Consider the following 17230-nt stretch of genomic DNA (forward strand, 5'->3'; position numbering starts at 1 on the left):
TTTCATGAACCCGCAAGCAGCCGTAATAGCCACCCTGTTACAGATGACGTTTAACAAGACCCAAAGTTCACGGAGCAAGTACGAAGGAACTCGATACTCTCATGGTCTAAGGAATTATGCAAACGTTAACTTCTTTGTGTTATATACCATTTACTTGCGACGAATGTATCTCATAGCATAACATGAATGCGGGCCGATTCAATACAAACGTTCTTCTAACATTTTGCCCTCAAAATTGCCGGCATAGTCATGCACACGACCAGGAAAAGAGGATCATCATGCAATACTTGAGCTAGTCTTAGAGGCATAACTAGGAACACAATTCACCGTTAATTATACCACACGTACACATGAGTTTTCCTCTGTGCCTCATGGCTATTGTAGACACGGAAATCATTGCAATTATAGCATGGAACATAAACATTCATTACAAACTTAGAGATACAAAATAACTATTATTATGGCCTCTAGGGCATATCTCCTACAGACTCCCACTTGCACCAGAGTCAACAATCTAGTTACATGGCTTCCCTAACACCAATGGCTATCCGGTGTTGCTTATGCTTTGTTCGTGGTAGAGTCTTTGTCATCGGGTCTGACACGTTCAGATCCGTGTGAACTTTGTGTACTTTCACTATACCCGCTTCGACATGATGTCAAATGAGTTTATATTTGCGTTCAATATGTCTTGTCTTATGGTGCGAAGATGGCTCCCTAGCCTAAGCCACATCGCCACTATTATCACAATAGATTTCCATTGGGTTCAGCGCACTTGGAACCACACCAAGGTCTTCAAGAAACTACTTGATCGAGACCGCCTCCTTGGAGACTTCTGAAGCTGCAACATATTCCGCCTCCGTCGTAGAATCTGCCACAGTCTTTTGTTTGGAACTTTTCCAATCAACTGCACCACCGCTCAATATAAAAACATAGCCTGATTGAGATTTGATGTTATCTAGGTGAGTGATGATGATGATGATGATTGTTAGATGATGATGATTTTGTTAGATGATGATGATTGTTAGATGATGATTTTTAGATATGATGATGATTTTGTTAGATGATGATGATGATGATTTTTAGATTCATTATTTATGTTAACAACAAGAACTATTTGAGTGAAGCACATAGTACGTATGGCTTAAACTACTACATGGTTAACACACATAATTAACTAGTATACACCATATAAGAAGAAATGTAGTATATTTTAATGTTGTGAATTTTAAATGTGTTTCATTTCAAGTGTAGTTCATATTTAAATGTATTTCAGTGTAGTGTATCACAATTTGAGCATGCAAAATGTAGTTTATTAAAGTTTATTTTAATGTAATGTATTTCAATGTAGTTGACTTCATCACATTCAATCCATAAACACAAGAAATGTGTGACGACGATAGGATCCCTGAGTGTGATTACTGTAGCGATGATCGGGGTTTGTGCGACACGCGGCCTCACGTGCGAGACGACAGGTTCTTCACCATCAAGCTTGAAGAGACCTTCGATGTTTGTACGGTACGCAACGATGACAAGTGTTTTTTCTTAATTAAGTATGACTTCTGTTTCTTTGCTTCGACGTGTAATTTCTGTTTTATACAATTTGACTAGTTCCACCCATGCCATGCAAGAAGGATGTGTTGGAGAGGCTCGGTTTCGAAGACCACAAGAGTATGAAGACGAGGAGAGCTAACCTGAGGACTAGACATGGTCACACATTTTTGGTCAAAGTAATGAATGCAGTTAATAACACAGAATGAGGGTGCTCAAATTGGGAAGTTGTTTGCAAGACGTATGGATTTCAGGAGGATATGGAAATAACCTTCGATCTTCGTCGTGAAGATCATATTGAAGGTAACATCGACATTTGGGTGGATGTCGATATTCTTCCTGTTTTACCTCCATGTGAGTTTGTCAACCATACTTGTCAAGTAATTTGCATTCTTCTACATTTAAAAATAGTTGGTGTTCATCCATACTAAATTTGTTAATTTATAATTTATAGTTTATTTAGTTTCTTTGAGTGAACTACAGAATTTAATTGACACGACACACTACACTTATGGATCGCATCTAACTTGGGGGGAAAAGCATGTTCTTATCCACTTTGTCCTTGGTGTCCTGGTTGGTAGGGACAACTTTTCGTATAATTTGGGGACTGGCCCAAATTATACATTTTACATGCCACTAGTGCATAGATTGAGGGTCGGATGACATTACCCGAAATATCTTGATAAGAGTTGCTAATTAATTACATTAGTATTGCGTAAATGGTGTTGATTACATTGCTAACTAGGCTATCATTATGTTCTTCAACAGAAACTGTCAAATGATGTTGTGCCTCTGTTGATGCATGACAATGGTCATATGACAAATTAAATACCACTGTGGGCTCAGTTCGATTCTCCATACTCGACTGAGCGCAAATCAAAAGGACGGCTCCAAACTGAAGCATGGAGACAAATAAAGAAGGATCGCAAGCCACAAGTTGGAGACCGTTGGATCTCTCTGCTTCATCACGGAGACATAGGTGTTACTGGTTTACGACATTTTACCTAGGATAGAGGACTAGGTCCTATGAGAGAGAAGTTTTTCTAGTTTATATTAACTTGGCATGATCGATTAGGATGATTATAATTATGATGTTTTTCTGTTTTATGAGATTTTAACTTGATATGATTAAGATGCTGATGAGTTGTTATATGAGTAAGATGATGATGAGTTATATGACATAATATTTTGTTAAAAGTGGATGAATGCAAATGATCGATATATGAAACCCCTAAACCCCTACTTTAAAAAAACAGCGTTTGGCAGCTCCTGACATGTGGCTGCCGGGACTAAAGGTCCCCGCCCCCCGGCGCGTGTTGCCAGCCACGTGGAAGGGTATTAGTCCCAGGTCGTGACCAACCGAGACTAAAGGGAGGGGGCCTTTAGTCCCAAGTTATTAGTCCCGCTTGGAGAATCGGGACTAAAGGCCCTTACCAACCGGGACTAATGTCTTGTTTTTTTACTAGTGAGAGGATCATGCAATAGTAATCTATACCTAATAATAAAGCGGCTATTGCTTCCGTCGGAAAACCCACCGCGATATTTTTATAAAAAAAGCGTGTGTAATTTTTGTTATTCAACCCGCGCTTCATCATTTATCTGCAACGCAAAAGGACAAAATGATTCGCTGCAAAAATTATACCGTATGCATCGCCTCCTCCCATCGACCCTGGGCCACCCTGGGCTGTGCCCAGGCCGCCGCGGCCGACCTCAACCTCCACCGCCGCCGATCTCAACCCACCCGCCTCCGCGGCCGTACCTCTCCCCGCTCACTGCCCCCGTTGAGGCGCTCGAGCGCATCGCGTCGAGCCTGGTCCACCCTGGCCTGTGCCCAGGCCGCTGCCACACCACTCGCCACCGCGGCCGACCTCAACCACCACTGCTGTCGATCTCAACCCACCCGCCTCCACGGCCGTACCTCTGCCCGCTTGCTGCCCCCGTTTCGGCGCTCGAGCACAGCTTCTGGATCAAATCAACGCGACAGCTACAGTGACTGGGGATGATGCGTCTGCTCGATGCAGAACGGCGGCGGCGCGCGGATAAGGCGCGGCGGAGCAAAGTACTTGCAGGTGGAGGCGGCCCTCCATGGCTCACACGGGGAACTCCGAGGTTATGGCACGACAAGGCGTCTCCTTATGGCCAGATAGATGCGCCTAACCCTTGCTCCCCTCATCGTATCCCCTCCTCCGGCAGGAACTCATCATTTGGTGAGATCCCCTCCCCATGCCTCCAACCGTGTGCCAAGCACCGGCAAGAAATTTTATTTTGTGGGGATTCGTTTGCTGATGAATGAATGTATTGAATGTAAGATTGCATTGTTGTAGAGACAGAGAATGGAACACCACCTTCAGTTTGTCATGTGATCCCACATTCTCTACCCATGAATGAAATAAGATAACAGTCCATTGATCAATTCACGTAGCCTCTTTGTTTTGCTTTGCTTGTTCCGCTCAATTTCTCATCATGGTGGAATTAACAATGGACGGGTTGATTTCTCAACAAAATAGGACAGGACTGACTACATTAGTTAGTTAGCTTATTATTTTAATAAATCAAAATGATTATAAAAAGATTAAAAGCGTGTGGTATTTTTTTTTCTCTCGTTGCAATGCACGGGCCCTTTTGCTAGTTATCATCAGATACGTATCATTTCACTAGCTAGCTTTGCAGGGCTCTCTAATACCACTTTAACTATCATATGCTTAGACTCGGCGTGGGAGAGACATCCGTTGCGTGACTATAGGCCAACTTATATTCACACAACGACTACCTTGCCTAGGCCCGGTCTTAGGGATTAACAAACAGAAATTTGTTGCCGACAATGACGACGAGAGGTCTTATGAACCTGTATGGCGATGTGACAAATGGGGTTGCCGAAGGGCTGTGATGGCGACGATGTTAAAAGCCGGAGACACATGCCCAGCCGCACAACAGTTTTTTAGGGGAACTTCGGTGTTTTATTCAACCATAACCAGAAATCTTGTCTGAAATTACAGAAAGTAAAAAGTCCTGAATGTGTATTTTGTTTTCTTAGATGCCCTTATGAAACAGGACCATCGACCGAGAAAAACCAAGAAGACAAATGATTCATAAGGGCATCGCTGCTATGAACGTCGTCTAATCAGTTAGTGTAACCATCGACCGAGAGCTGAGACTGGTGTTGAATTTTGATATGTGATGACATCTCCAGGGATGATGATACCTTTTTGTGTTTGATCTTTTCTTTACATACTACAACCACTGTAGCACTGAGCACCTTTTCAAGATTCTTGAGGATAGTTCTGTTTCTTGCCTTGCCTATTTGATCTGTATTTTTATCAGGATGAATTACTGGAGGTAATATGCCTTGGTGGTGTATGTGTATGTGTATCTTTATGTCCATGCTATGTTCGACTTAATGTTTTTATTAAATTTCATGGTTTGTATTCTGTTACTATCCCCTCCATTCCATATTGCGAGTCTTCGATTTCCGGCATTGCCATCATATTTCACATGAAATTCTAAATCAGCACCATCATTTGACCAATGTGTTTGTTTATCTTTTGTTAACCCGACCTCAACCGCCACCGCTGCCGATCTCAACCCACCCGCCTCCGCGGCCGTACCTCTCCCCGCTCACTGCCCCCGTTGAAGCGCTCGAGCGCATCGCGTCGACCCTGGTCCACCCTGGCCTGTGCCCAGGCCACTGCCACACCACTCGCCGCCGCGGCCGACCTCAACCACCACTACTGTCGATCTCAACCCACCCGCCTCCGCGGCCGTACCTCTCCCCGCTCACTGCCCCCGTTGAGGCGCTCGAGCGCATCGCGTCAACCCTGGTCCACCCTGGCCTGTGCCCAGGCCGCTGCCACACCACTCGCCGCCGCGGTCGACCTCAACCACCACTGCTGTCGATCTCAACCCACCCACCTCCGCGGACTTACCTCTGCCCGCTTGCTGCCCCCGTTTCGGCGCTCGAGCACAGCTTCTGGATCAAATCAACGCGACAGCTACAGTGACTGGGGATGATGCATCTGCTCGATGCAGAACGGCGGCGGCGCGGCGGAGCAAAGTACTTGCAGGTGGAGGCGGCCCTCCATGGCTCACACGTGGAACTCCGAGGTTATGGCACGGCAAGGCGTCTCCTTATGGCCAGATGAATGCGCCTAACCCTTGCTCCCCTCATCGTATCCCCTCCTCCGGCAGGAACTCATCATTTGGTGAGATCCCCTCCCCATGCCTCCAACCGTGTGCCAAGCACCGGCAAGAAATTTTATTTTGTGGGGATTTATTTGCTGATGAATGAATGTATTGAATGTAAGATTGCATTGTTGTAGAGACAGAGAATGGAACACCACCTTCAGTTTGTCATGTGATCCCACATTCTCTACCCATGAGTGAAATAAGATAACAGTCCATTGATCAATTCACGTAGCCTCTTTGTTTTGCTTTGCTTGTTCCGCTCAATTTCTCATCATGGTGGAATTAACAATGGACGGGTTGATTTCTCAACAAAATAGGACAGGACTGACTACATTAGTTAGTTAGCTTATTATTTTAATAAATCAAAATGATTATAAAAAGATTAAAAGCGTGTGGTATTTTTTTTCTCCCGTTGCAACACACGGGCCCTTTTGCTAGTTATCATCATATACGTATCAATTCACTAGCTAGCTTTGCAGGGCTCTCTAATACCACTTTAACTATCATATGCTTAGACTCGGCGTGGGAGAGACACCCGTTGCGTGACTATAGGCCAACTTATATTCACACAACGACTACCTTGCCTAGGCCCGGTCTTAGGGATTAACAAACAGAAATTTGTTGCCGATAATGACGACGAGAGGTCTTATGAACCTGTATGGCGATGTGACAAATGGGGTTGCCGAAGGGCTGTAATGGCGACGATGTTAAAAGCCGGAGACACATGCCCAGCCGCACAACAGTTTTTTTTAGGGTAACTACGGCGTTTTATTCAACCATAACTAGAAATCTTGTCCGAAATTACAGAAAGTAAAAAGTCATGAATGTGTATTTTGTTTTCTTAGATGCCCTTATGAAACAGGACCATCGACCGAGAAAAACCAAGAAGACAAATGATTCATAAGGGCATCGCTGCTATGAACGTCATCTAATTAGTTAGTGTAACCATCGACCGAGAGCTGAGACTGGTGTTGAATTTTGATATGCGATGACATCTCCAGGGATGATGATACCTTTTTGTGTTTGATCTATTCTTTACATACTACAACCACTGTAGCACTGAGCACCTTTTCAAGATTCTTGAGGATAGTTTTGTTTCTTGCCTTGCCTATTTGATCTGTATTTTTATCAGGATGAATTACTGGAGGTAATATGCCTTGGTGATGTATGTGTATGTGTATCTTTATGTCCATGCTATGTTAGACTTAATGTTTTTATTAAATTTCATGGTTTGTATTCTGTTACTATCCCCTCCATTCCATATTGCGAGTCTTCGATTTCCGGCATGCCATCATATTTCACATGAAATTCTAAATCAGCACCATCATTTGACCAATGTGTTTGTATATCTTTTGTTAACCCGACCTCAACCGCCACCGCTGCCGATCTCAACCCACCCGCCTCCGCGGCGGTACCTCTCCCAGCTCACTGCCCCCGTTGAGGCGCTCGAGCGCATCGCGTCGACCCTGGTCCACCCTGGCCTATGCCCAGGCCGCTGCCACACCACTCGCCGCCGCGGCCGACCTCAACCACAACTGCTGTCGATCTCAACCCACCCGCCTCCGCGGCCGTACCTCTCCCCGCTCACTGCCCCCGTCGAGGCGCTCGAGCGCATCGCGTCGACCCTGGTCCACCCTGGCCTGTGCCTAGGCCGCTGCCACACCACTCGCCGCCGCGGCCGACCTCAACCACCACTACTGTCGATCTCAACCCACCCGCCTCCGCGGCCGTACCTCTGCCCGCTTGCTGCCCCCGTTTCGGCGCTCGAGCACAGCTTCTGGATCAAATCAACGCGACAGCTACAGTGACTGGGGATGATGCGTCTGCTCGATGCAAAACGGCGGCGGTGCGCGGATAAGGCGCAGCGGAGCAAAGTACTTGCAGGTGGAGGCGGCCCTCCATGGCTCACACGGGGAACTCCGAGGTTATGGCACGGCAAGGCGTCTCCTTATGGCCAGATGAATGCGCCTAACCCTTGCTCCCCTCATCGTATCCCCTCCTCCGGCAGGAACTCATCATTTGGTGAGATCCCCTCCCCATGCCTCCAACCGTGTGCCAAGCACCGGCAAGAAATTTTATTTTGTGGGGATTTGTTTGCTGATGAATGAATGTATTGAATGTAAGATTGCATTGTTGTAGAGACAGAGAATGGAACACCACCTTCAGTTTGTCATGTGATCCCACATTCTCTACCCATGAGTGAAATAAGATAACAGTCCATTGATCAATTCACGTAGCCTCTTTGTTTTGCTTTGCTTGTTCCGCTCAATTTCTCATCATGGTGGAATTAACAATGGACGGGTTGATTTCTCAACAAAATAGGACAGGACTGACTACATTAGTTAGTTAGCTTATTATTTTAATAAATCAAAATTATTATAAAAAGATTAAAAGCGTGTGGTATTTTTTTCTCCCGTTGCAACGCACGGGCCCTTTTGCTAGTTATCATCATATACGTATCAATTCACTAGCTAGCTTTGCAGGGCTCTCTAGTACCACTTTAACTATCATATGCTTAGACTCGGCGTGGGAGAGACATCCGTTGCGTGACTATAGGCCAACTTATATTCACACAACGACTACCTTGCCTAGGCCCGGTCTTAGGGATTAACAAACAGAAATTTGTTGCCGACAATGACGACGAGAGGTCTTATGAACCTGTATGGCGATGTGACAAATGGGGTTGCCGAAGGGCTGTGATGGCGACGATGTTAAAAGCCGGAGACACATGCCCAGCCGCACAACAGTTTTTTTTAGGGGAACTTCGGCGTTTTATTCAGCCATAACTAGGAATCTCGTCCGAAATTACAGAAAGTAAAAAGTCCGGTGGGGAGTCTACCCACCTTTCATCACGTTGCTCGCCTACCCCTACTTTAGCTACCTTATGCGCAACCAAATTTCCAGATTGTCCAATATCCAAGTGACTTTGAACTCCAAGAACAAAGAAACCATAGTCTTGATTTCCTGTACCCAAGGCCCAATGGCAGACAGGTTCATTGCTGGATTGTTAATCTTTGCCACTAGTGTCTTGCAATCCAGTTCCAGATGCACTCGCTGGATATTCATATCAAGCGCCATCTGAATTGCTTTCCTACATGCCAGCGTCTCTACCGCCTCAGGGTCAACAATGCCAGGGAAGAAACTGCTAGCTCCAGCCACAAAGGCTGCCTGATGGTCCTGTAAGACAGTACACCCTCCGCCATTTGTTCCTGCCATGGAGACCGCGCCGTCAGAGTTGATCTTCACCCATCCAACTTCAGGGGTCTCCCATTTATGGATAGGTTGTGGCTCCGACCGTGGCGCCCTGGCCTCATTCGCCATCTTCCACTCCGCAAGATGGATCCTCAGCTGTGCTATAATTTCATGTGGCTGCTGTAATTTCCTCCCCTCGCGCGTATTGTTTCTTGCTAACCACAACCCATAGACCGCCTGGATCATGAGTTCTTTCTCCTCCTCTGCAGCATCAGCAAACCAGTTAAGCAGCCAGGATGATAGTGCCCTCTGGGATGCCAACCCAATCGGCGGCGTACTCAGCGAGACTCCCAGTTCTTCTCCCACCAGCTGCCAAAACCGAACCGAGTGGTGACAGGCCCAAAAACGATGGAGTGTTGTTTCTTCTCTACCACAGGCAACACAGAAAACTCCATCCTTTATACCCCGCCTGTGGAGTTCTGAGCTGACGACTAATCGATTCCGAATCAACCACCACATATGAATTTTGGACTTCCCCGGTACGTCGGTCGCCCATAGCGCCGTATATCCCTTTTGATTCGCCACCGAGCTAGAGCCCCCAGGCTGTCTTGATTTGGTAGTGTTCATGGACATACGCAGATGATAAGCTGACTTAATTGTGAAGATGCCATCCTTTGTACAGTTCCACGCTATTTGATCTTCCCTGTTAGGTCCGCCTATAGCGATCTTCTGGATGTCTGCGACATCCGACGGTGTGAACATGGTCGCCAACGTGGTGTCGTTCCAATCACTCCCCGCCTCATTCAGCAGATCGGCCACTCGCGTGATCCCATGCACATAGAGCTGCCCCAGAGGGTAGGGGCTTCCACAACGAGGAATCCAGGGGTCATGGTGGATCTTAATGTTCGAACCGTTGCCAACTCTCCAGATTATGCCTTCCCTGAGTAAATCACGCCCATGCAAGATGCTTCTAAACGTATACGAACCATCAGATGGGCAGGTGGCCGCCAAGAGCGAGCAAGCCTTGAAATATCTCGCTTTAAGGACTCTAGCACACAAAGAGGATGGAACCTGAAGGAGCTGCCACGCCTGCTTAGCCAGCAGAGCTTGGTTGAACGCCTCTGGGTCCCTAAAACCCATGCCACCACATCGCTTGCTATTGCACATCTTCTGCCACGCGATCCAATGCACCTTCCTTTCTCCATTCATTGCCCCCACCAAAATTTAGATGAAATAGAAGTAAGATTCCGGCACATTTTTTTGGACAGTTGAAAGCAACTCAGGGAATAGGTTGGCGTCGCCTGCAGGACCGATTTGATGAGAACTTCTCTTGCTGCTTTGGACAATCCTTGCCCCTTCCAACCACTCACTTTGCCTTTGGAGCATTCCGTTACATTCCGAAAAGATCCATCCTTGGATCTACCAACCAGTGTTGGTAGCCCTAAATATTTCTCACTAAGAGCTTCAGATTGGATGCCAATGACCCTTTTCACATGCTCCTTCATCCCATTTCTGCTGCCCTTCCCGAAAAAGATTGATGATTTCTGCAAGTTTACTTTCTGGCCCGAGGCCTTCTCATAGGTTGTAAGAATCTGTTTAAGAGTTTCCATATTTCCTCTAGTCCCCTCGAGAAAGACAATGCTATCATCTACAAAAAGAAGGTGAGTGATATGGGGGCCAGTGCTCCCAAACTTCACACCAGAGATACGTTTCTCCATTTGAGCTTTCTTCAACATAGCAGAGAATCCCTCCACACAGAATAGAAAGAGGTACGGTGATAGTGGGTCTCCCTGTCGTAGCCCTCGTGAAGGTAAAAAACTTCTCGATAAACCTCCATTAAGCTTGACCGAGAATCTCGTTGAAGTAACACACCGCATGATCATAGCTATCCAGTGGGGAGCAAACCCATACTTTGCCATCATTTGTTCCAGAAAAATCCACTCCACCCTATCATAGGCCTTCATAATATCCAACTTCACCACACAAAGATTCTTCTTCCTACGTTTCCTGGTATGGATGGCGTGGCCACATTCATAAGCAAGCAACACATTGTCTGTAATGAGTGTACCCGGGACAAAGGCGCTGTGTTCCTCCGAAATGAGGGAGTTTGGAATGCCCTTTAATCTGTTAGCCAAGACCTTGTTGCAAATCTTATACAAAACGTTGCATAAACTGATAGGTCTAAACTGCGAAAGTAACTCCAGTGAGTTAACTTTCTGAATCATCACAATGGTGGTAGACTTAAAACTCTCCGGGGCCGGAGAACCTCCGAGAAACTCTCTCACAGCCCTGCATACGTCCGATTTAATCAGCGACCAGTGTCGTTGATAGAAAAGGGTCGGTAGCCCATCAGGTCCAGGAGCTTTAGTTGGCCCCATCTGAAAGAGAGCCGCCTCTATTTCCTCATCAGATATAGGAGCGGTTAATGCGGTGTTCATCTCGTGAGTCACTGTCGTAGGTATATTGTCTAGCACCGCTTGCCCCTCCGTAGAACCTTCAGACATGAACAACTTCTCATAAAAGGAGGCTGCCAGTTCTCGCATATCCTCATCCACCGAGCATTTGGTCCCATCCTCTCTCCTCAGAGCCCGGATGGTGTTCTTTATTTTGCGGTGAGAAGCTCGGTTCTGGAAATATTTGGTGTTTTGATCACCAGCCCGCAACCATTCTACCCTAGATCTTTGCTTGTACATCACCTCCTCACGATCATAAATCTGTTTGAGCTGTTCTTCCAAAGTCCGGACCTCCAGTGAGGAACCAGTGTCGTTTGCCCTAATACGTGCATCACCCAATTGGTCTTTAAGTTTGGCTATCTGTTTGCGGATGGATCCGAAAACCTGTCTAGCCCACCTTTGCATGCTGCCTGAAACCTTTTTGAGCCTATTATGAACAGCTTCCAAGCCAAGATCACCCGTGTGAGCTTCCTCCCATGCTGCTTGAACCATCCCATCATACTGTTCATGTTTTGTCCATGCTTCCTCATACTGAAACGGCCTTGGTCCCTTGCTCTGGGCTGCTGTCGGAGCCTCAAGAACATGTACTACAATAGCCTGGTGGTCCGATTCTTCAGTCACGAGATGCTCGACAAACATCTCAGGAAAAAGATCAAGGAAGTTCCCTGTGCACGTAGCTCTGTCAACACGAACTTGTATATTTTCTTCCCCTTCTCGCCTATTATTCCATGTATATGGGTACCCAGTTGTCACGCCCAAGATGCAACCCTATCCTCAATTTGGCACGAAGGCCTCGTCAGGGATAGAAGCGCATCTCGTCGTGTCGCAAGAATGGATATCGTTACAAGTACATGTACTGAAAAGAAGAGGTATATAACAGAGCTGGCTTACACTCGCCACAAGCTACATCAGAGTCACATCAGTACATTACATATTCATCATGAGTAAGAGCAGGGTCCGACTACGGACGAAAGCAAACGACAAAAGAAGAACGACGTCCATCCTTGCTATCCGAGGCTGCCCGCCTGGAACCCATCCTAGATCGATGAAGAAGGAGAAGAAGAAGCAACTCCAAATGAACAATCAACGCGCTCGCGTCAAGTAACCTTTACCTGTACCTGCAACTGGTGTTGTTGTAATCTGTGAGCCACAGGGGACTCAGCAATCTCATTTCCAAAGGTATCAAGACTAGCAAAGCTTAATGGGTGAGGCATGGTTAAGTGCTGGGGTTGCAGCAGCGGCTAAGCATATATTTGGTGGCTAAACTTACGTGTACCAGAAATAAGAGGGGGAAGATCTACGCATAGCGGACGTGAACTACTGATGATCAAATGAATGATCCTGAACACCTACCTACGTCAGACATAACCCCACCGTGTCCTCGATCGGAGAAGAAACTCATGAAAGAGACAGTCACGGTTACGCACACAGTTGGCATGTTTTAATTAAGTTAACTTCAAGTTATCTAGAACCAGTGTTAAACAAAGTTTCCACGTTGCCACATAACCGCGGGCACGGCTTTCCGAAAAGATTTAACCCTGTAGGGGTGCTCCAACTAGTCCATCACAAATTACCACAAGCCGCATAGAAATCCTCCATCACGAAGCTCGCGATCTCGTCGGATTCCCTAGTGGAAAACCTCAACTCTGAGATTACCCAAAGCATCACCGGAATCCCGATGCACAAGATATCTCGTCAAAGGTAAAACTAATCCAGCAAGGCCACCCGGTGTGTCAACGAACCTGATAGGAGCCGCGTATCTCGTTCTCAGGACACACCGTCTATGCAAAGTGGACGGGAACCAAACCTCGAGTTGCCCCGTGGTGGCACCGCCGACTGCTAGGTGGGTGGACCAACACTCATGAGGAGCACTGGCCCGGGGGTTGATTAAATATCCTCGGGTTAATTACTCCCTATGCAGTTCATTAGTTATTAGGCAAATGTAGTACCAAAGTTGGGCCTTGCCAGACCAGCTTTAATCTAAAACGAATTATCAAGGGGGTCCCCATAACAACCCCGATCGTGTTAGGAGCGCTCATTTATGGAACATAACACCGGTAGCCGAAAACTAAGGGGGCAAAGGTGGAACAAAACACCGGGCTAGAAAAGGCCGAGCCTTCCACCTTTTACCAAGTATATAGGTGCATTAAATTAAATAGCATTAAATATGGTGATATATCAAGGAACCCATGTTATCACATGGAAGCAACTGCACCTGCAACTAGCAACGCTAACAACAGGGTTAAGCAAGCAGTAACATAGCCAAACATTGGTTTGCTAGGTCGAACAGGTTGAGGGTAATCATGGCATTGTTGAGAGGCTGATATGGAAACATGTGGTAGGCAACGAGACATAATCGATAGAAGCGATAAACTAGCATGGCAATGATAGTAATGGTATCTGAGGAAATGGTCATCTTGCCTGAGATCTCGCTTGGAAGAAGAATGACTCCGTGAAGCAGACGAACCGACGTAGTCGAACGGGTCCTCACATCCGACACGCTTGCGGAACTCTATCGAGACGGGGAAAACCAGAACAAGCATCAACACGCGATATTCACCACACGATGCACAACACATATGATGCATGGATAGGCTGAATGCAAACAAGTCACGGCAAGACAATTCACGACAAACAAACACTAGACATTAAATGAAGTTTAATATGCAACGAGTTGCATATTGACGAAACTCCACGTTTATTATTCAGTTCTATCCCGATTAGATAGTCGGCAATATTAAATGTGATTAAATATGGCAAGAGGTGAAGCGTAATTAAACTACTTATCTAGGCATTTTAAATGAGGTCGGAAATGACATATAGCACCTCCGAGACGACCTCACATGTTAATTTATAATTCTGTCCAGATCTGAACTAACACATTTAATTGGTTGTTAAACAACAAAACAAATAGGTTCACGTGATTCTACGCGTCATTTCAAGCAACTACACATAAAGAACATCTCCAACGGAGCTACGGTTCAAAAGATACAAGCACCGCAAGATATGATGGCATGAATGCAATATGTGTGCAACGACGATCACGAGCACTTCAAAACATACAACCAGCAAGAGAAAATGAAACTACACGAGATTCTAAGCAAGTTTCATGTAGGACACGATCAAATCGGAGCTACGGTTCAACAACTACGAGCAAAACGAGAAATCTCTATAATCTGCCAAAATCAGCCACATAGCATTAACTACGCCCCACAACTACGGGCTACACAACTCCGATAAACTCAAGCAAGGCATGACACGAAAGAGGTCAAGAAGCACTACTACAAACAACTAACAACAACTACCATGACATCATGGATCACTAGGGAAAGAAGACACAAGATGGCATCTCACACACTATTTCGGACTTAGTGAAAATTACACCTCATGAAAGTGCAGTTTTCGATCTGAAGCCATATTAACAGCAGCAAAACCTTAAGCTACAGGTCTCCAAAAGACATGAAAATTCACAGCATGCTAGAGAAACACAAGGGCTACAACTAACTCCATTGCACCATCCTCAAAAGAGCTACAGATCAAAAGATAGAAGCATGACAAGACATCAACAAAATATAACAGATTCCAGACTTAGAAATATTTCAGCATCTTTAAAACAGCACTATTTCTAACAACTTGAGAGAAAGCAAAACACACCTAAACATGCATTTCTATTGCAACTAAAAATACCAGGGGCTAGACTAACATCCAAGAACAACTTTCTAGTTGACAACTCCGTCAAACGACGCACGGAATAAATCCTACGAAATAAACAAAAGGGCATCACGGCAAAATATCGCGTGAACTAACTTGCTCAAAAGCTAAAACTAATTGCACAGAAAAATCCCATAGATTTTTCTACCCCGGAAACATATAAAATATGTGGGGTTGCACAACAATATAATGCCACACGAAAATGCGAGAAAATAACCTATACACGGAAAAAATAAACTACCGGCAAACCCTACAGGCAAAAATACCAATGACCGCTCTAAAATACATGGCAAATGGGTCCCTAGAGCATGAACATTTTATCTAAGGCATTCGAGCAACCCGGTCTTGCGCGAAAAATAAATACGGGTCGAAACCTATTAGGACAGCACACATATCTAGGCAAACAGTGGGTCAAACCATCTCAAACATTTATGCAAGTTGCAAAAACGGATACTATGCAAAAAAACTACAAGAAAAACATATGTAATACGTTCCGATCCGACTTACGGATATTAAACTACGGGCGTAGCAATATACGACTATAATCTGAAAATACTATATCGCCAGATAATCACAAAATGCCTCTCGGGCCGAATCTGATGCTAAACGGGCCTAACAGGGTGAGCGCGGCATAGCAAAAGGCGCACAGGGGCGCTGGATAGAAGGGCTCACCTGCGTGGCCTCTTGGGCCGGCTGGAGGCTGCAGCAGACTGGGCCTCGGGCGCTGGATGCAATGGCCTGCGCGAAGAGGGAGTTGGGCCGAGGCGGGGGGAGGCCACTGCCCAGCTGGGCCGGCTCGGCCAGGCCTGGAGGGAGGTGCAGGCCCACGCGAGGCGAGGCCCAGGCGCAGGGTTCCTCGTCCCCTCGTCCTCCCGACCTGGGACTGCTGGCGGCGGCACAGCAGGCGAGGCATCGACGGGGGGGTCGAACATCGGCGAGGGGCGGCGGGATCCGGCCGGGAACGGGCAGCTCCGGCCTGCCCGCACCGGATCCAGGCGACGGCGAGGCGAAACGGGCGCGGGGCGGCGCACGGCTGTTGGCCGATGGCGGGGATGACGCCGACAGCTGGTGGCGCATGGCGGCGCGGAGGCCGAAGGGCAAGGCGGCGGGGGAGGCGGCCAGCGGGGCGCGGGCGGCGGATCTCGGCGACGGGAGCAGGGGGCTCGGGGCAGAACGTGGGCGGCGACGTGATCCGGGCCCAGATGGGCTCGGTGGGCCCAGATGGGCTCGGTGGGCCCGAAACGGGTCTTGCGGGCCGGCGGCGGCTGCGGGAGAGAGAGGGTGCGGGAGGAGAGCTAGGGTTAGGGGTAGGTGGCACGGAAAACAAGGAGGGATTAGAGGGAGGCTGTCCGAAATGCATGGGGGGGTATTTATAGACAAATGGGGGGCTAGGTTACCCGGAATCGCGTTCCGGATCCAACCGCGCAGTCGGAATCGGATAATACTGAACGCGGGAATGGGTATGAGGCTGTGTAGAGGGGAAATCAGGAGACGAGAGGAAGAACGGGCGGCGCGGCAACGAGTTTTAAAACACCGACAGACGTCTGACGGTAGACCGAATACGGTGCCGCTACGGTCGACCGTTCGGGTACCAGACGGACCCCGATCACGACGAAATTCGACAGGCGGTCTGGCTATAACTAATCACGACCGCGTGCCAAGTTTCACCTCGATGAGAGAAAGTTTTACGCACACTTTTAAAACAGGGTTTGACGATGCCGCGGGCGCATGCGAGTGCGGTCAGACTCAGAACGACCAACAACGATAACCGGCAACTAACAACGGATGCAACTTTTGAAAACTGACGGCAACGAAGATGCCGATGCAATGCAGATGATGCGATGATGATGCGACAAAAGAATATAGACACACGACGAAAACGGAAAGAAAAGGGGAATCTTCTAGAACGTCGGCATCGGGCTGTTACACCAGTGAAACCCAAGTCTGCTAGGTCACACTCTGCAAGGCACTCACAAAACGCTTCCATCTGCGAGAACGGTCTCGGATTACCACCTAGTTGATCATTCAGGAATAGCGCTTCATTGAAGTGCCCCACACAAATCCAGGGAAGATTATCTTGTGCCCGCAGATACCGAATCGCATCCCACGACTTCTTCCTTAGCTCCGTGTTAGGTTCGCTATCC

Source organism: Hordeum vulgare, chromosome 7H (assembly GCF_904849725.1).
Source record: "Hordeum vulgare subsp. vulgare chromosome 7H, MorexV3_pseudomolecules_assembly, whole genome shotgun sequence".
NCBI lineage: Eukaryota > Viridiplantae > Streptophyta > Magnoliopsida > Poales > Poaceae > Hordeum > Hordeum vulgare.